Source organism: Zonotrichia leucophrys, chromosome 3 (genome assembly GCF_028769735.1).
Source record: "Zonotrichia leucophrys gambelii isolate GWCS_2022_RI chromosome 3, RI_Zleu_2.0, whole genome shotgun sequence".
NCBI classification, from domain to species: Eukaryota; Metazoa; Chordata; class Aves; order Passeriformes; family Passerellidae; genus Zonotrichia; species Zonotrichia leucophrys.
The window spans coordinates 95,877,587-95,903,295 of NC_088172.1; the positions used below are offsets into that span (position 1 = coordinate 95,877,587).

Here is a 25,709-nt window from a genome sequence, read left to right on the forward strand (position 1 = left end):
AGTTCTGGTTTTCACATCTCAGAGGGCAGGAACCATACTAATCCCCTGAATCAAAACTTTTTCCTGATTCTCAAGAACTCCACTTGTGTTTACTCACTTTGAAAACTTGGCTCAACTGTCCAAAATCACATGTTAAGAGAGTTTCTGTTAAGAATGAGAGAAATCCTGATCAATATCTCCCTCTCAGTCTCTCCCCTTGTCATGCAGGCACCTACCCACATCCCCAGAATAACCCCATAATACAGAAATACAAAGACAGTGAAACAAAACCTATTTCACAGGACCATCACCAAATGAGAGAGATCTTTCTAGTGAAATTGAAGGTTCAAAGCTCTGATATAAATTGACCCATCCCACAATCAAAACAGGAATGAGAGGAGAGCGATGAAGACAAAAAAGAAAAAAGTAGAAAGTGCTAATGCAGCAATCAAAAGGCAGAGCACCATTTCCTTTTTCCCATTTGCTGTGGTGGAACAGAAAGCTTTAAGAATGAAAAGAATTGGTACCCACTGCAAGGGTGGTGTGGACACAGATGTGCTGAGCTTTGTTACTCAGCAAAACAAAACAAACATCAACATCTGGCTGCTACTTTGTGCTGGAGATCATTGCACCCACTCAGTTTCTATTGCAGAGAGAAGCTGGACTCATTTGCTTTCTCTTGCTTCACTCAAAAAAAAAAAAAAATCAGTTGAATGAAAGGTGATTTAAATTAAAAGTCAAGTGAGCCAAGCTGAAACAAGAGGAAAGCTCTGACAGTTCAGCACACACAGTTTCTTAATCTGTGTGTGAGAAGCATCTCTCAGGGCAAGCACAACAGTTAACATTAATGTGTCTACATTGCAGACTGCAGTATGTTGTCAGACTAGAGCTGCCTTTAAACTTGCTTCTTAGGTGTTGTCATGATATTAGAGAGCTCTGGAAGAGTTATTTTAGCATAGTTCTCTGAACAGACAGAGCCCAAGGACTGCAGGGTAAGATCAAGAGGCTGCAAGTCTGCTCAAACGCCAGGCAAGCAGGTCCTTTTTATGAACAGGGAAATTATTAACATGCTTAATGCATGCAGCTGACAAATATATTATTGTTTCCTTTACAGTGGCATCTAGAGAGGCCTTTGGCTGAGATAAGGACTCCCAGCTGTGCTAAACATTATGTAGGCATAGAGAAAAAGACAGGCTCCATTCAGAGAAGCCTGCAATGTGCAAAGGCACTGTGGCTTGGTTCTGCCTGTCAGCAACACTGCAGTTTAAAGCCTGAATTTCTCATCTGCATCTTGGAGCAACAACCTAAGGATTCCATGTAAAAACACTGGTTTGCCAACCTGATGTTCTATTGTACCCACCAGACCCCTAATAACTCACTTGGATGATACATTAGTTAAATACACATAAGTCTAAATTCTGTTTGTTTCTTTATCACGGTGTTAAAAACTGTAATGCTAACTCAGGCGCTAGTTAGCCTGTTCTGCTTTAAACAGCTCTGTGCCAGTCTCCTACAATAAACCATGTGATGACTCATAAACATCTCAAACATTTCCCTGGGTGCTCAGTATTTTATTACATGGATGCCAATTATGTTTGAGCAGCAGACTGCACAAGCCTGAAGAGTCATCTATTATATGAATGCTTCCATTGATTCCTTTACTACAGAGGGTTATGCTTTCATATATCATACTGAATAGGATTTGTTTCCACAGGCATTGGGGGTAAGCTGTTGGTGAAAGTGCTTTCACAGGTTACAGGCATCACCACTGTGCTCAACCTCACTCAAAGATTTCTCAGGCTTGGAATAATACATCTTCCCCTCACCCCAGACCCCATCACCTTTTTCTTTTATAGCAAACTCTGCCATAAGGAAAAAAAAATAACCAGTTTTACAGATATAAAGTGATAGCCATTGTGCTCAACACAATTTAACAGGATTGGCTTAAAGAAAGGAGCTTGAAAAAACCAGCATGAGCAGCAGGTTGTCCTCTAAAAATATCCAGTTCATGGAGTACTCAGTAATGAAAAGCATCCAGCTCATGCAGATGTATATAATATAGGACCCTGAGGTACAAAACACACTAAAATCAGACAATGGTCTGGATATTATAGTGCTCTGCTTTTAGAAAGAAAATAATCAGAACTGGCTTCTTCACCAATAAGAACATTTCTAAGTTACATGATAGTGCCACGTGGTCACTGAAACCACAAAAGTATTCAGACACCTGTTCTTGAAACACTGACATTTATCACTCACAAACATCACATGCCTGTTTTTAACAACTCAGGGGCTGTTGAAGTAGGAATGCCTGCTGGAGCATCAGGCACCAGGCAGGAGCTAAGCCCCATGAGGCAAGTGTGAGAACAGAGCCCACACAGTCACAGCATTGCCACCATTAAAACCCTGCAGATACCTCCAAGACCTTGCAGAAAGGCCCAGCACATCTCCTGGACTGTCTGTGCCAAGCCAAGGCAGAGGCTTCTCTTCCTGGTCTAGCTACTGAGTGGGTGATTAAAGTATTCCTTCCTCCTCCTCCTCCTTTGAGCTGGGTCTCCAGCTGTCACTGTCACCTCAGCATCTTTCTAAGATATGTTAGCAATGCAAAAATGGGTTCATGGGCTGTGGTGGTGTTCACAGGGGTCTGAGGATGAGGGAAGAGATGAGAATGTTGACTCCATGTTTCAGAAGGCTTGATTGATTATTTTATGATATATATCATATTAAAACTATACTAAAAGAATAGAAGAATGATCAGAAGACTAGCTAAGAATAGGAAAGGAATGATAACAAAGGCTTGTGACTGACTGAGACAGTCTGGACAGCTGGGCTGTGATTGGCCATTAATTAGAAACAAGCACATGAGACCAATCACAGATGCACTTGTTGCATTCCACAGCAGCAGATAATCAATGTTTACATTTTGTTCCTGAGGCCTCCCAGCTTCTCAGGAGAAAAAATCCTAAGGAAAGGATTTTTCATAAAAGATGTCTGTGACAATGGGCTACTCTTTATAGGTCTTCAACCTGGTGCAATGGATTGCTGCCTGGAATGTGCAGCAATTCTGGCTCCAGTAAACTAAAGATTTCCTGCCAAAGGGATTAGAAGGTTAGACCAACCCATATTGCCCCTCTAAAGTGAGCTGCTAAGGAGAAATAGGACCATAAATACCACAAAGTTACTGGCAAATGGGGAATTGGAAAACCATGACCTCTCTTCTTCCACTTATGGGGAGATAGTGATGCTCAGTTCAGACTGGGATAAGACTGGGCTAAATGAAAGTCAGAGAAAAGCACAAGATGGCAGATGGGAACTTCATTTTATATCTGGGAGACTGAAACAAAATTGATGCTTTATTTGCATACATTTGTAGCCTGCAAGCCTGATGAGAGGCATACAATAAAAAAAAATTTAATCACTGTCATATTTTTGCCTGACTGATCTGTCTGACTTCACTAGAATGACATGGTGTGTTTTAAAATGTCATTTTCAACTGGAAAAAATAATCTTTTTTTCTGTAGGTTGCTTTGAATGAACCAAGGCTTTGGGGGTGAAGTCTACTCCTAAGTAACAAAGATCATGTCTTGTCCAGTGCCTCCTGCACATCCATGCAGAATCTCTGTATGGCTGACACAATACACAAAGCTTTTGGAACTATCACTCATCTATAAACTATAGCCACCTTCCTGCTGTGTTTTTGGGGATCTTCGCCGCCTTCTGCAAAAAATTCCCAAAGAATCTTATGTCCACCCAGCTTCCTTTTCTATTTCTTAGACTGTACATTTTACCTTGCCTCCCCAATCCCAACACTTTCTTAACTTTCCTCACAGAGCCAGTCTGAGGCACTAACAGGTGCTTCCCTGCTGTTTCTTCTCATTTTATCCCTGTATCTCCTGTAGCTGTCCTGCCACAAATTATTTTCTGTCTACCTTTATTCTGTCACAGCCCATCATACTATTAACTCTATTGACACCTTTCTTTCTTTTTTTTTTTTTTTTTTTTTTGCTTCTAGAAATACCTTTGGGCTTGGCTGGTGTCTGCAAGCACAGTATCCACAGCAGAGAAGCAGAGATTTTTTTTTTTTAATTTTTTCCCACTAAAGAGAGGCCACTGTTGCTCAGCTTTGTCATGCTTGTCTGGTCCATGAAAATGATAAAAACAATGTATGGCCACTGTGCCTTTTTTAGCATTTTGAAAGTAATGCACAGAAGGTAAACACTAGTGAGACAGATTTCATGAGAAATAGTGAAAACTCAGGTTTGGTTGGTCATAAAGGCACTTTTAGAGGCTCCACTGGGCCAAGGTGCTGTCTGTCATGCTCTCCCCTGTCCCAGTTATGTGGCAGCCAGTTTTACTGAAAGTCCCTGCACAGCAGTCTGCAAATACTTTATAAAGCCGTAAAAGGCCAGGTTGGAAAATGCCAGAAATACTTTAGTCAGCTTGTTTCTCCTACCTGGTCAAGGCCAGGCTCAGTTCCACCTCCTCCAGACACAGAGACAGCATTGAAGGACACAGGGAGGCCAGCAGTCCCAGCATTTCCCTCCTGGAAACAGGGAGAGCTGCGCAAAGCATGGATCAGCAAATGAAGTGGTTGAAGGTGCAACTCCTCATCACATCTGCACCACACAGGGAAAGCAAAGGACTGCAACAGTTAAGAGGAGAATCATTTATGTGAGAGGTCTGAGGTAAATGCTTCCACAAGGAGTCAGATTCTGTGCATGTTTCTGCTACAGCATTTATACCAGGACCAAGCAAATCACTTAAATTCAATTGTTTGCTGAGAAGTCACTGAGATCTACAAAGTACCTAAATATCTTTGCCTGCAGTGATTAAATGTGTAAAGAACTTGAGGAAAATATACTTATCTCTAAGTAGTCACCTGAAAATTGCTGGATCTAATTAGCAGAAATGCTGAGTACCCACAGACCCAACAGATAACAACAAAAACATTATCTCACTTTAATAAACAGATGGTGTGTCGCAGACATCTTTTTCACTAAAAATCCTTTCTTTAGGATTTTCCCTTCTGGGAAGCTAAGGCCCCAGAAGAAGAATGCAAACAATGGTTATCTGCTGCTATGGAATGTAACAGGTGGATTTTTGATTGGGCCATCTTGAACGTTTATAATTAATGGCCAATCAAGGACCGAGCTATCTTGGACAGAGTCCGAGAGAGCTGGCTTTGTTATCATTCTTTTCTATTCTATTCTTAGCTTAGCTAGCTTCTGAGGAAAACTTTTCATTTTATTTCTTTTTAGTATAGTTATAATGCAATATATGTATCATAAAATAATAAATCAAACCTTCTGAACATGGAGTCAACATTCTCGTCTCTTCCTTCACCTGAAAACCCCTGTGACCACGGTCACAATGGTGTTTCATATTTGTTGAATAAACAACCAACAACTGGTGGGCCCTTCTTGCCTTCAACCTCTTATCTGAATTCCCAGTCCGCAAAGCAGAAACTTTGTCATGACTTTACACCCCAGGTTAATTTGAAGATAAAACTGACATCTATAAGGCATTCAGACACTGCACTGAGGAGCATCATGGAAAAATCTATCCATGGGATTATTAATAGTTTTTCCAACGTAGTACATGTCCTCATTAATAAGTAATCAAGCACTGTTCACCTTTTCTACCAGAACAGAAAGAGGTCCTAGAGGAGGTGTGATTAAAGGCTGAATCATAATTCATACACACAAGAGGACCACATTGCAGCACTCAGGGCAATTTCTCCTTCACAGAAAACTGAGAAATTTGGATAAAATTGTAGGGGGAAGAAAAAAAATCACTTCTGGGAAAAACAGATGTTTTAAACTGCAGCTGCAGACTGCTCTAACTTGGGCCTCCTTTTTTTCTACTTTCTATATATCTAGATGCCCACAGGGAAGCTGCTGGTAGTTTAGCTAGTTCTGAAGATACAGTGAAACATATAGAAAGTGCAGTAACTTTCTTGCCCTGTAATAGGTTGTGCTAACTAGTCCTTCGGTATCAGCAATTCTTTTAAGGGTAGCATATAGTGTTGCTGTAAGATATAAAAAAGATTTTCTGTAAATTATCATGTAGTTAAAAATCTGCAAAAAGTGTTTATTCTGCAAGAGCATGGGGTGGGGGTGGAAATTGTGTGGCCAAATGTTCTGAGTAACATGGCTCACTGCTGATGAGTGAGGAAACTTCTGTCAGGCACCTGTAATTGCATCAGACTTTGACAGTGTCAGGATTTATGTTTTACAAATCCAGTAAAATGGCAAAGGGAATGTAGAAAACAAAAATGAGCAACTCATCATGTCATGGAATGGACTTTTATGGTGACTTGGTCATGCAGCTGAGCATATAATTTATAGGGTACTGGACTAGGCTTTCTGAAACTCTCCACTACAAAACATGCCTTCAATAAATCCAGGTTGCTTTCTGCAACTGTAGTAAAATGTTGGATGCAGAGAACTAAGAGTTTGGGGTATTTTTACCAAATATGGCTCACAAATCAGCACAAGTCCACACACAGCTATTGAAAGGCAGCAACTCAACTCTTCTGTGATTACAAATGCATCAAGAATGTTCATCAGACATTAAAAGCCCATGAGCTCTCTCCCACTGCTTGTGAGTCAAATATGCCAGCAAAAAAAAAAAAAAAAAACCAAAAATGTAGGGCATGAACATCTGTAATTAGGATCTGCCTTTCAATAAAAGGAATCCCAGGTGCCTGGGAATAGCACTGTGTGATCCAGGCACTGTCAGCAGTGCAGGTGCCTGGGCCTGGGCACGCTGTACCTGGGCAGGATGTGCCATGGCAATTACACAGCCAGCCCACACACTCTCTGCAGAGTACAGTGCTTCTTCTGACAGCAATATTAAAGTTATTGTTTGTTAACATAAAGAGACATTAGTGATGATCTCAGTTCCTTGAGAGGAAGAATACAATAAGGCGGGGCTCTTCAGCTGCTGCTATTAGGAATGACCCCACTGGACCTGTCTACAGAGGATGAGGAGTTGATGGGACAGACATATTTTCATAGAATCACAGGGTTGGAAGGGATACACAGGGATCATCAAGTCCATCTACACAACAGCACCCCCAAGAAGCACACCAAGTGCCTGAGAATATTGTCCAAAGCCTTCCTGAGGCCTGCCAGGCCCAGTGCTGTGACCACTGCCCTGGGGAACCTGTTCCATCCACTCTCTGGTTGAAGAACATTTTCCACACATCCAACCTAAATCTCCCCTGATTCAGCTTCAGGCTGCTCTCTCAGGTCCCGTCCCTGGTCACCAGAGAGCAGAGATCAGTGCCTGCCCCTCCTCTCCCCCTCACAAGGAACTGTAACTGCACTGGGGTCTCCCCTCAGTCTCCTCCAGGCTGAACAGACCAAGTGCCCTCAGCTGCGCCTCACAAGGCATCCCCTCAATGCCCTTCATCATCCTCATCACCTTCCTTTGGTCACTCCCTACAGATTTATATCTTTTTTATATTCTGGCACGCAAAGCTGCCCCCAGCACTGGAGGTGAGGCTGCCCCAGTGCAGAGCAGAGGGGACAATCCCCTCCCTTGCCCAGCTGGTGCTGTCCCTGATGTCCCCAGGACAGGTTTGTCCCTCCTGGCTGCCAGGACACTGCTGGCTCATGTTCAACTTGCCATGGACCAGGATCCCCAGGTCCCTTTCCATGGCACTGCTTTCCAGCCTCTCATTCTCCAGTCTGTACATACAGGGTTGCCCCATCCCAGGTGCAGATTCTGGCACTTCCCCTGGTTGAACTTCCTGAGGTTGGTGATTGCCCAGTCCTCTCCTTTGTCCAGGTCTCTCTGCAGGGCTTACCTGCCTTTGATGCAGTTTTAAACACATTTTCAAGCACTCAACAAGAGCCTATATTTTAGTTAAGAGCCAACCAGCAAACCTGGATGGTACAGCTCTCAAGACTGAGGTCTTTGGAAGAGATAAGATCAAACGAGACCTACTTCTATTTCAGGTTTTTAAGGAATAATTTCCACCCATCCTTCCTAATCCATAGCTTTTATCTACTTACATACTGACTGTATGACACACATGAGAAATCTGCTAAGAGCAGATTGAAATTAGATGCCAAACCTGATATGAAGGCACCACATGCATCTGAAGAAGGATGTGTGTAGTAGAATATGCTTAAAGAAGAATTCTATAACATGTGAATTACATAAAGGACTAATACCTGCCTCTGAAGATTAATAGACTCATAGTCTGTGAATGACCTTTACTCTCTCAGTGGTAGCTACAATATATTCTTGCCTCTCAGCTGACATGCTCCTTTTTGGAGTGTCAGTTTTCCTGCACATGCTGATTTTCCATCCTCCTAACTAGTCCTGATGGCTTGTCCCTCCTGCTACAGATCACAGTTTGTCATTTTGAAGACCCTTGCTGTGAAAGGTCCTTGGCTAGGAAGGACACAATTGCCATAATGACATTTTGCTCTTTACTATCCTCACCTGTAAAACAGAGACAGATCAGCTCAGTGGCTCTATTTGTTGGGGTTAAAAAGGCACCTAAGAACATCCAAGATAGCAGATAGGTGCTGTGAATTAATATTTTTAGGTTTCACTTTTTTTATATATATATATATACATTCATTTCCCTTGCCACACAAAACTGTTTTGGAGAGGAACTGTTCTTTCCACAAGAGCAGTTTTCACTATTCACCACCTATTTTCCTCTTACTCAGAAGCTGATGAAGCTGGTGGAAATTGACACAAAGACAGGTATCTTCCCAGTAAAACATCAAGAACAAGGAGTCAAGAACAATTCCCAAGAACCCACAGCTCAAAACTTATATGTATAAAATCTTCTAAACAGTAAAAAGCACTTTTTTTTTTTTTTACAGAAGAGAAAGGTCTCTTAGTTGGAGAAGATCTTCACAGTGTATAAGTCAACTTCTGTTTCAAAAATGAAAAGCAACATAAACACATTTTTCGCTGCTCAAATTCTGTCATAGACCCCACAGAAAACAAATCTTCGCAGTATCCAAGATCCAAACCTGGAAGAAGCCTTCATTCTCCATTAGCCAGAGAGACTGAACGTGGCTCACCTTTCAAACTCAGCTATTTATCTGTGCTGGCAAAAATAAAGAAGCTTGAATGCTGTCTCCTGCATCGAATAACCCTCTACACCTAACAGCATTACCATGACAAAAAGAGTACTTATGATTCCTCCTACACAGGAGTAGAGGAAGAAAAACTTGTAAATTGGCAGTGACATCATCTGCTAGAAAGTGATTCACACTTCATGAAACAGCAGGGAAATGAAATTTACTCCCAACCACCACAAAGCTCTTTCACTGAATCAGTGTGTGGCAGAAACGATAGTAGGAGACATAAATCCTTTCTCTATTTTCGAAAGACAGGGATTGTGTAATGAGCTAGAGTGCATAGAGCAAAATTACCATACACTGTCACTGAAATATATTTCCCCTGTGGTTTTGCCAAAAAAAGGTATGAAGCCAGGATAGAAAATAAACCAGGTGATGCTGGAGGCAGAAAGTGGATTAATACGCATCACCAGCGAGATGTGACTGGCTTACAGAGCAGTGCCTTGCATGACTGACAGCACTGGAAGATGAGCTGTTGAATATTCTCTCTGAAGTTGCCCTCTCCTCAGAACACAGCCACACCTGAATACACTGCAACCTCCACATCCCCTGCTCTGCTGATAACATGCTGAGGGAAGTGGAGAAAATCTTCACACAAGGAGGATAACGTTTCCCTACATCTGTCTGAGCCCTGCTGGAGCCTGGCAAAAGGAGAAATGGAATAATTGCCTGGTTTTCCTAAAGAATTCCTCAGATGTAGCTGCAACCACTATTTCTAGTATAGCAGTGCCCATGATGAGCAGATGTTTGCAGACAAATGTGAAGGATCTTGCCTTGCCACAGACTGTGGTTGATGGAATTACGTGACTTCCAGGCAGGTATCATTTTCTGTCCACGGGTCAAAGCTTTGCAATCTCCTAATAAATTAGGCATGAGCACCAAGAAATAGGAGAGCTGCTGTTTATGAAGATAAATAAAGTTGCCTCCACTCTTTCAAATCTACCTTCAGCAAGAACTACCACATGCTGAAAAGAGGAATATTTATAAGGCTCTGCAGAGAAGACAAGTCTGAAGTTCCATTTCTGTGTTGAAGAAAAGGAAACAAAAGATTAAAATAGCTGTAAATGGAGTAACCTACATTTTTCCTTTTTCTGCTCTGGTCCAACACAACAGAAGGACCCCAAACATAGAATATGTGACACTGCTTTGGGCCAAACCTCAGCAATCAGGTTCTGAAGGCTACCATACAAAAGCAGCCATGATTTCAGCAAACTATTAACCTGGACATTAGTCAAAAAGTTTTGAGAACTTTAGAACCAAACTGGGCTCTGATTCAACTAAGTGAGACCTTGAATAGGGTTTTGCCACAACAACCATATGAATTTTACTATTTCACCCAATTTTTACAGAAAATCCCAGCTGTACTGACAGCTTTTGTCATGATTCAGTGTCCTTTTTGGAGCACTGCGTTGACAAGCTGGAAACTGGCCACAAGCACAGGAAGAAAATAAATGAAATGTACCTTCCTGTTTCCATCCAATTTTGGAAAAGGCACTTGTATGGTGGAAAGTGGAAGTCAGCCCACACCTGCTACAAGTTCCTTTTTTCCATTTTAAAATCAATAACTAATGTTAATAATGTGAGGCTTATAAATAATTTGTTCAGTATAACCTCCTACACAATTATAAGCTCCAACAGAAAAAATAAATGAAAGCACTATATAAAACACACATTTGTGTAAAAGATGCCTAGGAAATATAGAAATTAATCTGAGCTTCTTATGATCTTGAACCAAGCTGTGGCTCTCTTGATATTGGAAGTAGAAAAGGCATTATGTGAGCATGACTCTTCCTGGACTGGTCAGTCCTTGCCGGAAGGGTTCTCTGTTCATACAACACTTTTCTGGGCTATAAACTTCTTCTGTAAGATATAAACTTCCACTTGTTCAAGGAGCACTACCCAACATCTGACTGGTGCATTGTACTTCTGCAAGTCTTACTATGTTTAGAGTCAGGCAAGAATCCATTTATTTCAGTAACAGTTGTATTATGAGTAAAAGCTTATGTTTGTTTACACAGTTTTAGAAGTTTCTGTAATAGATATTCTCTGCCATTTCTTAAGATTTTTTCAATTGTATTAAAAAAGCCAACCTAATAAATAATTATGAAACAGTCCCATAATCCTTATTTTACTGTTATACAACTGTAAAAGTGGAGTCTCATGGATCAATAAATGGATAAAAGGAGAGGCAAACCAATTATTGTCTCTTCTGAGAAACAGCTTTTCCCTCCACATACCTCTCCCTCCTGTCTGAGAGTGAAGTGGAAGTATTTGCTCTGTGTCACACTGCTCCTTCCCTTTGGTGACCCAGCAGAGGAAGGATCACCAGTGGCATTGTTGCCACTTTTACTGATGCTATCAAAGAGCAGTAAACCACTAACCCTGGTTTTAGTAACAGTCAGATTTGTTGGGGTTTTGTCTTTTTCCTTTTTTAACACCTTTTGCACCTCAGTATCAAAACCCGCAGAAACCAAAACCTGTGTTAGAGTACTTAAGTGCACAGCAAGACAGTCCAAATTAAGTAATATTTTCCTATGGCTTGGAAAACACAATATACATATCATTCTAATATTTACCACTAATGAATACTTAAATCTAATCTTCAATGTCAAGGTCAGCTTGTTTTTGGAAATGTCAGGCCCTACAAAGAAATAACATAGCTGGAGGCAGAGGAATGTTTATCTAGACATTCAAGAGGATGGCAAGTTATCTTTTAAACAAAGGGTTTATTTAAGGATTCTGGCTCAGTTCAAACTGTCACTAACATAGATATTATTATTATTATCACTATCATTGTTATTATTTCTATATATTTATAAATATTTTATATATTTCATATATTTATATGTATACATAGTGACTAATTATTAATTATGTAATTATTAATATATATTTAATATATAATTATGTGCTATTATTAATTATACAATACTATACTAATAATACTAATACTAATAATAGCTTTTAAAAAGAAGGCTGATTCTTCAAAGGATAGTTTAATAAACCTGAACAGCTTTCTTCTTTGCTGGTTGACCACACTGATCTAACACAGTCCTGATATCCCTGACCAAAAGTCCTCAGGGAACTTGGGGAGACCCATGGGATAGGATGTCCAAGGGCAATTTGCACAGCTGTAACATTTCTATTTTCCACTCGGCACACAGTTGCAGCTCAACACATTGCCAAAACTGTTGCAGGTGCACAGAAGATTGTCCTTGTCTCCTAAACAACATGGATAAAATTTCCTTGTCACAACGTGGCTACCTTAATTTTTGACTAAAGGGTGGCTTTAACATCTACAGGATATTTTGCTGGAAGAGAAGATATAAGTGTACTTTATTTTTTTTTTCCTCTAAGGAGCAAAATGTTTCGCTGAGTCCATTCTAAATTTTAAGAAACTACAGCCCCTTTGAGCACGTGTGCTTTTGACTGTTGTTTCCCTTACACTCTGTAGGAGTGACACATTAAGAAGGTAACAGCTGCAACCACTGGTTATCAACAAATCACTCTCTAGGAGAAACTCTCTTTTAAAAGCAGCCATACCAATCAGCCTTGGGTGACACTTACAAGCAGACTGATCAAAAGAAAAATGTCCAGGATGCAGTGCAGCAGATATCAAAGCAAAATAAAAAGTTGTCTTTTTGCAAAGAGGAGGATTTACATGGTTTCCCAGCACTCTCCCTGGCAACAGACACCTGGAGAACCCATCAATAACATGTCCCAAAGAAGGAGGAAACATCTTGGCCAATACAACATTTTCCTCTGACACTGGTAATACATCATTTTATTTGCTATGGCAACTGTTCCTGCAGCACTTATGTCACAGGGAGCAGAGGTAAGACAGTTCACCTCTTTCAAAAATTTTCAAGCATAAGAGGTAAATTAGTTCCAAAACAAACTAGTGTAAACAAACTGGGAAATCCCAAAACACAGTTTTGCCAAAAAAATCTAACAAGAGTGTTTTTTCTTTTTTTTTTTTTTTTTGTAAATATACAAAATATTTCAGCATTCTATTCAGCTTTTTATTCACATAAAAAATGAGTGGGTAGATTTAGTATGTTCTTTGACAGCTTATTCTGTTCCCAATCTGCACACAGCTCCTGTCCATTTTTCAGAAAGAAAAAAAGACAACAAAAATATTCTTCAGATTTGCAAGTGTCTCCTTCCTATTTCAGCCCTTCTTAAGACCTATTAACCAATTCCCTTTCCTAGTGATATGAAAACCCTTCTTATCTGCTAAAGATGCCCTTCCACTACCAGTGCCATCCTTCCATCCTTAGGGCAGGACCTTCCCTGGATTGGCAGTGACAGGGATCATTCCTCTGGAAAGGATCACCTAACTCAGCATCAGAACAGCTGGCTGCAGCCTCTGCTCTCAGAAGCCACTGCACAATTATGATCTCCTTTTAACATAATTACCTTGATAAGTTATACATTCATCTTTGGGAGGATTAACACTAATGATTTCTTAATCCTTCTGTTTCATATTTCAAAACAAGAGTTGCCATCCCATGTATTTATTCATTTTCTGGTATTTCAAATGGCTTCTCCAAAGTTACTGTAGGCTAGAAACCCTAACAGGATTTCTCTGCAAAATAAAAGATTTTTATATGCACAAATGACTACTCAATGTAAAATATACATCAATACATGATTTTTAAAACACTAAGGAAGGCTTACAGGTTGTATAGGGACCAGTAAACATGGCTTTGCCATGCTGGTATCTTTTTTATGGGCCTTTTTATGGACCCTCGAAAAAACCCATCCCAAAAACTCAAATCAAAACACAAATTCATATATATTTGCTCTTTGCCTTGTAAAAGGTCTTCCCCTATCCTATCTCTCCTTGCTCCTAAACAGCAGCCAGTAAAATATGGTTTCTTCACTGATTTGCAGGAGCTATTTTTCCCAGCTGGGTTCTTAAGCTGCACACTGCACCCTGTAAAAAATATTTAGTCTGATTTACAAAATCTATTTCTCTCCTTGGGCCTTTAAGCTGCTGTTGCAAAAGTGATAAAGGTGTTCTCATTCAGGCTTTTATTGTTCCTGGGCCCCTTGCCACCTGTTTTTATTTTCTCCCTCTTCCACTTTCTTCCCAGCTTTTTTTTTTGCTCAGGCACCACACTTGTCCGTCAGAGCTGATGCTGAGTAACAGAATCAAACAAGCTCTTTTCTGCTGAAAAGTGCAAATTGCTGCAACTGTGAATGAAAGTTTTGTCCTAGAGAATAAAATCCTAGTACTATCAAATTTAAGTATAATTAAATATAATCCTTTATGTACTTGCCAAACTTCTCTTCTGAAGGCATCATTGCTCTTTGATGGTCTGATCTTTGAATTGTCCCCTTTGTCACTTGTCCCACTGCATCTCTGGCCTGGTGAGCAAGGCAAACATGCCAGCACCCCAGCAGAGCACTCCAGTTCCTAAGGAAAGAAATGCAAGCAGTTTCTTTGTTTCAGTCGCAGTCTGATGCACTGAGAAGTAAAACAACAATAAGAAAAGATGCCTAAACATTTTCACAAGAAGGCTTAGATTAAAAATATTATAACTGCCTGTATAAACTACAGGCTCCATGATGCATCCTTGCCCCACCAACCTACTAAAAGCACTTTGAATTTGTGTAATTATGCATGTGGCTGTGTCTATAAAATTTATGTGTATCACCAAGTATGTAATGCAAAAGCCAAAATAGAGATAAAACAGGTTAAAAAAATCACAAAGCTAACACTAGACAATTAGCTGTTTGTCCATGTGTTTCAACTAAAAGTTTATTCAAAGCACACTCCATCTTTTGTCTGATAGATCTACCTCCACTATCACCTCAGATAAGATAATAAATGTGACTTGATATAAGGATCTTTTTTCTTAATGTCTGTCCTCATTAATATATTCTACTTCAAAGGAATGAAGTAGTTCATACAAAGTTCAAATGAATATGGTTTGATTTTGTAAAAAGTATCCTTCTTTTGAGTGTTGCCACTTACTTCATCACTGCAGAGTGAATTAAACATGAATTCATGATAAAATCATCAAAATGCAAAAACAAAGTGACAGTAGAGGGATCAAAGGCACCTTCTTAGTTGCCAGAGAAATCAAAACAGCAAATGAATTTGAAGTACACAGTGCTCACACAATCTCCTAGGACAAGTGCACATGAAGTGTCTGAAGAAACTCTTCATCCTTGTGTTCCAGCAGCAGAACTGAAATGAACAGAGGATGAATTCATTATTATTATTTCACTCAGATGGGGTAACAGTCATCAGATTAGCTGCTGGCACTTGTGAAAGGCGCTGTGACAGGTCACCGAGAGTCTCTCACCGTCACTGCACAAGTCGAGTGGGCACAAGAAATTCACATCCAGCTTTTTCAGAGTGCTCTTAATCAGAAACACACATAAAATTGCATCAGTTTTGAGAGCACAGGAGAAACTGTGTTAAAGAGTTCAGGTTCACAGGCTGAGCATTCAAAATGAGTATGAAATGCAGCTTTCCAGGCTGGGCATTCAGAAGCCATACTGCACAAAAAAAATATGTGGTGTAGGACTGAATTTTTCTCAAGAGGTCTCACTTTCCCCATGCTGCTCTGTGCTGTCTTCAGCTAGGGCACAGAGGCTCTGGAGATGTCGCTTGTAATATTATTTTATCTAATATGGAAGCTGTCCAGTCCACTTACTCATTTCACAAAGACGACAGACAAAATAGCATATGGTAATGATCTGCAGTCACAGCTGCCCTTGCTGGGATTTGAAAGGGGAAAGGCTCCATATCCATTACTGCCTCCCTGAAAACCTCATCCTCCAGGGTACAGGAATTGTCTCTTTTGTTAGTTATTGTAATTCTCTGATTAATAATGATAGTGTTGGTTTAAATATGGGCAAGAGAAGCAGCAAAGCACTATCAGATCAGCACTGAATACAAGGCAACTGGAGGTGCAGTGCTGCTCTGGGGGGACCCAAGTCCCATTCCCTGACATGAGCCACACATCCCACCACCAGAGCCACTCTGCAGGTTTTATTAAGGTGGCAGCTGAGGTCTTTGGTGAGGGCAGAAAGAGGGATATGTCCCCCTGCTCCCCCCTCCCATGGGCAGCCTTGGCTGCCAGGATGGGGCTCAGTTTCTCACCCAGGTGCAGGCCCCATACCCCAGGAAAATCCCTTCTCAGTAATATGTTGTCTGTGAATGAACAGACAGCGCGACAGAGCTCTTCTTTTGCTTTTTAGTTAGTTTTAGCTGGCTGAAGCAAAGAAGTTCCCTGGACTGTTTTTTTTTCCCTTTTCTTTGGACCTCTTGAAACTGCTCTGGACTGAACATCCAGGAGAGCACCGGCAGCTACAGCTGTGGCCCACCGGGCCGGGCCTGGCCTGCAACAATTCCAGCACTGGAGGGACTGATCAGAGACTGAGCTGAGCTTCAACCCGGGGTTTTCTCAGTTTGTCATCTCTTTTAGAGTGGCAAGGGGTCTCATTGGGCTGCTGGACCTGGAGAGCTTCAAGTAATGAGGAGAAAGTCAGAAAGACTTTGCATGCCCTGTTCTCCCCTAACTATCTGTCATGGGTCCAAATAAGATACTATAAATGGTTGAACCATTAATGTTATTTATTTTAATGCATGAAGGAGGGATGACATTCTAATGCTTTTCAGATGATGTTTCAAGGAAGAGAAGAACCTAAGGCAAGCATTTCTAAAGTTCACCTTAATGAAGAGTGTGTAATACCCTTGAAGGATTAAGCAGTCCTGGCCTTGGCATATTCATCATTCTGCTCTTGTCACAGCACTTGATTGAATGTTTTTTCAGGAGGTAGAGATTAAATTGAACCAGAACTAATTGAAGGTATATTTAATAAAAGCATCATCATTGTAATGAGTATACAACTGCTACACTAATGCTGAATAATGTTTAAGCTACTGAACAAGTCCATATTGTTTCACCTAATAGGATTCACTGATTACCAAATAATTAATTCTACCCTAATTTTGCAACACCATGTGAAAATGTGAAACCTGCTCATAAATTAATTAATTCTCAAGTCAATAAAAGAGACAAGTGTCTGGGACTTACAACTGCTTCTTCTGAAATCAATCAAGGTATTATCACTTACTTGAGTCATACAGGATTGGTTTTGGTGCTTTGAGCACTTAGTGTAGTTATTACATTGTAATCATGTGTAATACAAGTCTGGCGGACATGGGTGAACACTGAGCAGCAAAAGCTGCTCTAAACCTTTTACTCATCTCCAATTACACTGATGTCCCTTTCCACAGCTTCAAAACCCTTACTAGCATTCTTACCTTTTTTCCCACCCTGCCACATGCTGTCCCTGTAGATGTCCTGCCATCTGGTCAGGACATTGAATTTGAAGATGATATAAATTATGACTGTTACTTCCCATTTTCTAGTTCAGTTGCACAAGCTCTTGGCACACTGGTTGTGAACGCTGCTTACAGACCCAGGAAAGCAAATAGCATAACAGATCAGCTCTTAAAAATCAAGTATTCTTAAAAACAACAACAACTAAACAAACAAACAAAGAAAATTACTAAATAAATAATCTACAGCCACAAGTCACAGTATACATCCTCATTCCTGGAAATAAATTTCTTTTCTGCAGTCAGGGCTTGAATTACCATATACTAGATGTAATTTTAATTTCCTCTTCCATCCTTTTTATTCTAAGGAACAGGAACATCTATTGTGCTCTATCATGCAGGCCTGGCAAGTACAACCACAGAGATTTCTGCAGTCCTTCCAAAACCAACCCAACTAACAAATGTATGAGAAAACCAGGAAAACAATATTGTTCTTTAAATGGTAGGGGGCAAAAAGTTTAGCTCTCCTACTTAGGCAAAGACATTCTCTGATTACCATTGTTCTTGAGGATATGGAAAGAAACTGGCACCAGTCTTGACCTCAGCATTTACCATTAATAACTGGGCTTCTTCCATCACCCTACAACATCTCCATCTCTGCTTCTATTTCCTATTTATGCTTATGGGTTTCAAACAACTTAGTCAAATACCTTTGTAAGATATTTGCCAGTATTTACTTACTTTACAGGAAGTAAATACTCAGCAGGTTTCAAAAATAATATGAAAACACCATTTCAGGCGCCAGCCAACAGTTTTAACACAATAAAGGGTGTTGCAAAATGATGCTACTTTCATTCAATTTCTCTACCCATGTAAACCAAAAAAGCTTTCAATACACCATTTAAACAAGCACTGGAGTTCCTCATTCAATCTCACAACTCCTGTAAAAGCTCATTTTAGGGTCTCCAGCATTTAAAAAATTAATATGGGAAAGTATTTGCTGGTGCTTTTTATTTCTCCCTCCACAGCTTTTAAAAGAAATTCCAGAAAACTTTCAAATTGTCTTGGAAATGTCATGGATATCAGAGCAACTTTCCATCTTTCTGCCCTTCAATGCATGCAAAAAGCCATTCAGCTCCCTTCTACAAGGCTGACTTGCCTTAATTAAAGTAAGGAACAGAAACCTGTGAAGTTAAATAGTGGTAAAAATGCCAGAGCTGAGGGAATGCAGCAATCACAGCTACGCAAGTTAGACAACAGCTCCAACATCATGTCTGAATACTGTACAAACAACATAAGTACTTGTAAATTATTAAAAAAAGAGAAAAAAAGGCAAAAAAAAAAAAAGTGCTTAGCCCCAGAAAAGACTGCTATGAACAAGCCAAGCTTTATTCAATGCACCTTAAAAGAAAAGTAAGGGAAGAGATATTTCCCTGAAGATGTAGAAAAATTACTCAGCTTTCTGGATGTCTCTCTCCTTCTGGTAGCTTGACACTTCTTTCTCATTTCTAACATCACATCAGCCATAAATCAGAAACAGAAAAGCAGTGTAATAGGTGGCAAAAAAACATCCAGAAGGTGAAATAACACCCAAGGAGTGGAGCTGGCTATGGCAAATAGCTGTTAAATTGGCAAAAGGAAGTGAAAATGGAAATAATCAACTCCAACCTGGCCCAGAGAGCTGACAGAGAGCAAAGGCACATCCAGCCTCTTTGACTGCCCTGTTCTGCACTGACACCACAACAAAGAAGGAGGAAAATGCACCAGATTAATTGTTTCCCTTTTTTCTTTTAAACAAGAAACTTTGTAAATTCACTTGATTCCTCCCTATTATACTGGCCATAGAAATTTTGAAACAATGTCTCTGCAAGGCCCACTAAATAGTTAAAGAAGAGGGAAATGAAAAAATCATTATGGGTTTCTTGTTGGGGTCCCGAAAGAGGTTTCAATTGTCTTGGGTTTTACAGGCATTTGCCCAAGACAAATGTGCCCTAAAACACTTATAATCCAAATATCTGGAATATAGAGATTGCTACACCCACCTTAAAGTGGGGTCATTCAGTAGTTATCTGGAGTCTCAGCAGCAGAGCAGAAGTGGAACAGAGATTCCTGTCTCCATTAGACCATCCTTCCTCACAAAATTGTTCTTAATTCCATTATTTCCCTTTTTTTCTTCTGTTCCCTCCACACTCTTAATTGTACTAATAAATAGTAGGAGATAAGTGTATTAATTTACAGTTTAATTAATTAAATGTTTAAATGTATCTGCAAAACTATTGTCCTACAAGGCAAATACTTATAATTATCCTGCAGAAGTGAGTGGATTCATGGTACCTAACAGAATTTTTCTCTTCTCATCCAACTTCTTTCCTAAACTGCTGTTTTATTTCCTCTCAGCCCATGAGATATAGAGCAGGGGTTTACAATGGCTAATGAACATAACATATGGAGCCTGATTCTGTGCAGGGGAAGCAAAGTGAAATATCTAATACACAGGTCAGGGACACGTAAAATGGAGTCCAGACTCTTCATCATTATATCCATAATTCAGTTTAGTCCCTCCAGAGTTGCTCTGAAGGCCTGTGGAAATCACAGCCATAAAATATTTATTGTTATATGGAGGCACCAGAAAGGTCAGAGGCGTGTGTTTGGTTTAGCAGCCTTCATAATTAATACTGGGGTTCTTTTGGATAGCTTGCCTCTAAGTCTGTGTTTGTTGAGGAAAAATGAGTTGTTGCATTTCCCATAACAGCTGTGTTCAAATCAATTGCAGGCCTCTCTCTTTCACCTCTTCTCTCACATCTCCTTATATGCACACACACACGTTCACTCTCCCTCAAGCATGGAGAAGGTTGGAATTATTTTGGGCTGGGAACAAGTTCCCCTTTTTGAGTTAAACCACACCTGTGGGGTTTCCTCTTAATGATGCCTGGAAAATGAGGTCCCATACAAAGTCAGGAGCCACCCCATGTATTTTAATGAGTTGCAGAGGAAGAAGTCTACCTGTGCTTGAAGGGAGCAACATTCACTCCATACCAATTAGGTTACATATATTGGGCAGTATATCATGCCCATGCTGATAAAAATTAGAAAAGCATCATTAATTACACAATATTCATAGCTATAATGGATAATAGAGTATAAATAATTAAAGTGGGGAAGTAGCTTAGCTTTGTTTTAATTATCAAACCACTGGAATCACACTGATTTATATGAAGTAGTTCTCAACTAACTCTTTCCTGAAAAAGAGAAAAAAAATCGTTTGAAATGTTAAGAGTTCAGCACACTTCAGACTAGAGCTGATGAATTCTCATACCAAAATTTACATATTAAGAAGACACAAAAGCAAGGACTGTGTCTTTAGTCTGATGATGTGAAGGCACAAGAAAATGCATTTGGTGGCATATTTTTGATTCATTAACAACTAATGCTGGGAACAGCCTTCATGAGACCTTAGGCACAGAACATTTCACCTCTGTGACACTGAAGTTTGGCAAAGGTTAAACAAGAAAGAGATTTACAACCTCTGCCATGTAAATTCAGTGACAGATGCTTCTCCCACCCCACTAAAACAGAAAGAAAAATATTTAGATCGTTTATACTAAGTGAAAGAAAATAAAGCAACCTTCCATACACAATTGGTCAATTTTAAAGGACAAAACTTCTTTTTTCTCTCTTTCATATGTGTCCTGCTGAATTATCCTTCAGAAACAGCATCTCACCAAATATTCCTCCCAAAAGCATATTGTAAATTAAAATCACGTGAGGGTTGGCAGAACAAATTATCTTACTTTGTTAGTTTATCCATCTTACTGAGTCTGTTTTGAAAACTAATTACTAGAGCAAATTATGATTCAATACACAATGTATGCAGCAATTATTTTTTTCTCTCCCACTAAAATATTTTTCTGTAATACAATGTTTCCACTGGTTTGTGACCATTTTAAATAATCATGGTAAAAATACCCTACTAGCTGAAGCAATCTAGAAAACATGATTTATGACTCTATGGATTGTTTAGATTGTTTCTGTAGAGAAATAAATTATTTTATTTTTTCTTTTAAATCCACTTTAAAAAAGGATTACTTCTTATTTGTAACTGTTTAGTATGCTAAAAAAAAAAGCAGCATATATGCTACCACTATAAGGCAAAATATAAAATTTAGGAAACAGAAAATAATAGAAATACCATTGTGAAAATTCTTTCATGAAAAATACTTAGAAATCCTGTAGGAAAAAAAAAATCACTTATTAAATCCAGCAAAAAAAGAGTCAATATAATGGAGAAAACCTCTCTGAAATTCAGTGAGCTTTCTACATTTTTAGTAAAGTTAAAAACACTCTCCAGAAATCAATAGAAATACAGATATACAGAATAATGTGTAATAAAACTGCAGCATGGATTTCATCAGTTACTTCAGATATCTAAAGGCTTCTGTACAAAACGGTCTCCTTCTCGGTTTTGTATAGAACACACTGATTTGTGTCATTCACCTTCCTTCATTTCGCAGATGAAAGTTTAATATTTTTTCTTACTTTTGTTTGGTTAAGATGCTCCTCTAAGTTCTACCATTGTAAAATGATGAGTGAAAATGCATTTATCACCTAGAACACAAAGCTTTGTTAATTTAATTTTTCTTTTGAACTTTTATGAATTTCTACACACTAAGCTAAACTATACTTTGGAATGGATTATCAGTAAGATGTAACAATATTTTGGGTACAGTATATCATTGTCCTATTTCAATGCATGCAGAAATTCAGATGCAGTTCTGCATATATTCCTATCTGTAGTTGCATGCACATTCCAAACCAACCAATGGAACCTCTTGTACATGTCAATTCAAACCTGTTTAGATAATCATTAAAACCCTAGAGATCAGATACTTTGTGCTATTTCTCCAGTGTACCCAGGATGGACTTGATGACTCCAACACCAAAGTGAAACTTCTGTTTCCCCTTGCCATTTCCTCCCTTTTACTTTCCATCTCAGCTGAAGTATGTTATTTCTATATTTACACAGAGATGTATCACTGAACACAAACTTTAGGTGTGGAAAATTTTATGGCTTTCAATTTTATTTTTCTTTCAAAAAATATTTGTTCATTTAAACCAAAACCAGCTGTTCTCTTTTCTGGGTCATCTTCAAATTGCACTGTATTTGATTTATTTTTCTTTGAGGTGTGACTCCTGGTCTAATTTCTCCTTTATATTTTCAAAGTTCATGCCTGTGTGACTCCAATCTAAATCAATATCTAAGCCCTATGGAATTAAGTGCTTTTGCAAATGTAACCTTTTGTGACAGAGTATCTGCGTGTGCTCTGAAGCAGATTCTGCAAAAATAAAACCATCTTCGCAAAATCTGCAGTCGGATCCTTCTCACCTCCCTTTAGTCACTTAACTGGCACCGTGGGTTTCTGTGCATGATCTGGATCATCTTGAGTCACAGGTGCCACAGACATCAAGGCAGTAATTGAGGCACTGTGGTTCCAGCCAGCAGGGAACAGCCATGCTCTTCTCCAAGAACTCCTGGAATCCTCATGGCTTGGGTGCAGGAGGCATCCCATGAGATTAAATAGCTGCCCACAGAGGAAAGTCTTCTTCCTGATAATGCACACAACCTAGAGGTGCTCCTGTCACTTGCTTCTAGAGACACATACATGGCTTTTTTAGATCTGTTACCCTATAATCCCAAAAATAAAAAGCAGTTGAATCCATCCTGTGTGCACCAATTGTTGCAGTATTTTTGGGATCCACAGGATGAGGGGAGAGATGAGAATTGACTCCAAGTTCTCAGAAGGCTGATTTATATTATATTATATTATATTATATTATATTATATTATATTATATTATATTATATTATATTATATTATATTATATTATATTATATTATATTGATATAATAAAACTATACTAAAGAAAGAGAAAGGATACATCAGAAAGCTAGAAAAGAATGATAATAAAAACTCGTGACTGACCAGAGTCCCGACATAGCTGGGCTGGGATTGGTCATTAAGTTAAAACAATTCACGTGCTGGGTATACAAGTCCCCAAATCACATTCCAGAGGAGCAAAACATGGAGAAGCTTAGGATTCTCATCTTGCCAGGAGAAAAAATCCCGGCGGAGGGATTTTTCATAAAATATCACAGTGACAATCCTGTGTAGAGCATTTCAAGTCTATGTTTTCTTGGGTAGAAGCAGGCAAAATGAGCTCTTGAATTGGAAGATGTGATTGATACTGAAGGCCTTACTCCCCATGAGCCTCTACCCTACCCACAATGGTCCTTACTGAAACAATGCCTAAATAGAGATAGAGCAAAGAGCAAATATTGAGTATTGGCAAATTATTTCCTTAGAGATTCACTTGTTACTTTTTGTGAAAAATGCATAGTATATGGCTCTATGAAGATATTTACTATATGTATTTTGTTGTACTGATTAGTAGTGCTGTATTAACATTTTAATAGCATGGTAGATGTAGTTTTGTAGTTAAAAGGTAACTTGTGTAGTTAAACTAGGAACTATGTATGTGGGATATTTTTTTAAGGAAGGAATGAGGTACTTGCACCAGATAGCAGCCACAGGACACCTAAATCTTTCAGAGAAAGAGAACTTATTGCTCTCTTATCAGAAGTGAACTTCTCCCTGCCTTGCTCAGCCCTGAAGACACTGTCAGGATTCAGAGGAAGAAGCTGACACTGACCAGACAGAATCCTGTGTTTGAATGGAATTGATGCATCAGGATGAGGTGTATGAATATGCAAAAGGCTGTTGCTTTTAAGGGTTAATCCTCTGTTAACTGTGTCCTTTTTCAGGCTTATGTTGCCTACAAAGAGGTACCCAGGCTGCTCCTAATTCTTTGTTTCTATTGTCTCATATTGTCCTAATCCAAACTGTCCAAAATATCATTACTCTAATTATATTACTATTTTATATAACCATTTTTAAAATGGTTATTTTTATAACCATTTTATTACTATTAAACTTTTAAAATTTTATAAACAAGTGATTGGCATTTTTCACGCTTTTCAAAAAAAAGTCATTGCTGAAAAGAAGCCTGTGGAAGTGAGGTCAGCACCCTTTCTGATCCGCCTGCTGGAGGGAGGCATTTGGGAGCAGCCCATGTTTTGTTCCAGCATGCTGGGTGCCAGACACAGCAGCAGCCTTTCCAGAAGGACGAGGCACTTCCACCCAAAAAGCACAAGAGACACAAGAGCACCCTGCCCACACGGAGCTCTCCTGAAATGCGGCTCCTTCCCCACCAGCAGCCTCAGACCTGCCCCCAGAGTCTGGTGGAAAAGCAGAACACGCACCTGGTGCTCAAGCCTGGAAGTCTGTCGCCTTGTCTGACCTCCAGATGGGTGACACACTCCTCCTTCTCTAGCCTGGAAGAGAAGGAAAATATTCATAAGAGCTGCCTGTGATTTTAGGGCAACTTCTTGCCCGTGAAAAATACCAATTACTTGAGGTTTTTTTAATTAAAAAAATTTGATGATAATAAAATGGTTATAAAAGTAGCAATATAATTAGAATAATAATCATTTGGACAACTTGGATTAGGACGATATGAGACAACAGAAACAAAGAGTTACGGACACTCCGGTACCTCTTTCTGGGCAAAATAAGCCCAAAAAAGGACACACAAACAGAGGATTAACCCTTAAAAACAATAACCTGTTGCATATTCATACACCTCATACATGATGCATAAATTCCATTCAAACACAGGATTCTGTCTGGTCAATGTCAGCTTCTTCCTCTTAATCCTAAATGACGTCTTCATATCTGAGCGAGGCAGGAAAAAGTTCACTTCTTCTGATAAGAGAGCAATAAATTCTCTTTCTCTGAAAGATTTAGGTGTCCTGTGGCTGCTCTCTGGTGTGAGTACCTCATTCCTTTCTTTAAAAAAAAATCACTCATACCGTTTCTAGTTTAACTACAAAAGTTACCTTTTAACTACAAAACTACATTTACCATGCCATTAAAATGTTAATACAGCTCTACTAATCAATACAACATAATACATGCAGTAAATATCTGCATAGAGCCATATAATCTGCACTTTTCACATTGCCAAAGCATGGCAGCCATGGCATGAGCGTGGTCACCTCCTGTGGCAACCCTAAACAGGGAAAAAGTGAGAACCTGATTCATTACTTCCACAAAGAGTGAACTTTTCCTCCAGACAACCAGCTCCTGCATTCAGCTGGCAAGGCAAGCTTTTGTTTTCACTTCTTCCAGCAAAGCAAGGAGAAGGAACAAGCTATTTCCTTCCCCCAGGAGGTCCATTGCCATCCCTTAGTGGGGA

General features: G+C 39.4%; 1 long non-coding RNA gene across 2 annotated transcripts in view; it reads right to left on the reverse strand.

Annotated features, from left to right (window-relative positions):
- LOC135445027 (uncharacterized) overlaps positions 1 to 25,709 on the reverse strand; it is a 106,909-nt gene that overhangs the window by 6,077 nt on the left and 75,123 nt on the right. The window contains exons 2-4 of one of the 2 annotated variants that reach the window (XR_010439433.1): positions 24,715 to 24,786; positions 15,222 to 15,291; positions 14,378 to 14,514 (exon numbers count right to left, since the gene is read on the reverse strand). This is a non-coding gene — a long non-coding RNA (uncharacterized LOC135445027). Of the gene's footprint in view, positions 1 to 14,373; positions 14,515 to 15,221; positions 15,292 to 24,714; positions 24,787 to 25,709 lie in introns of both variants that reach the window. The other variant, XR_010439434.1, reaches the window with a different exon arrangement.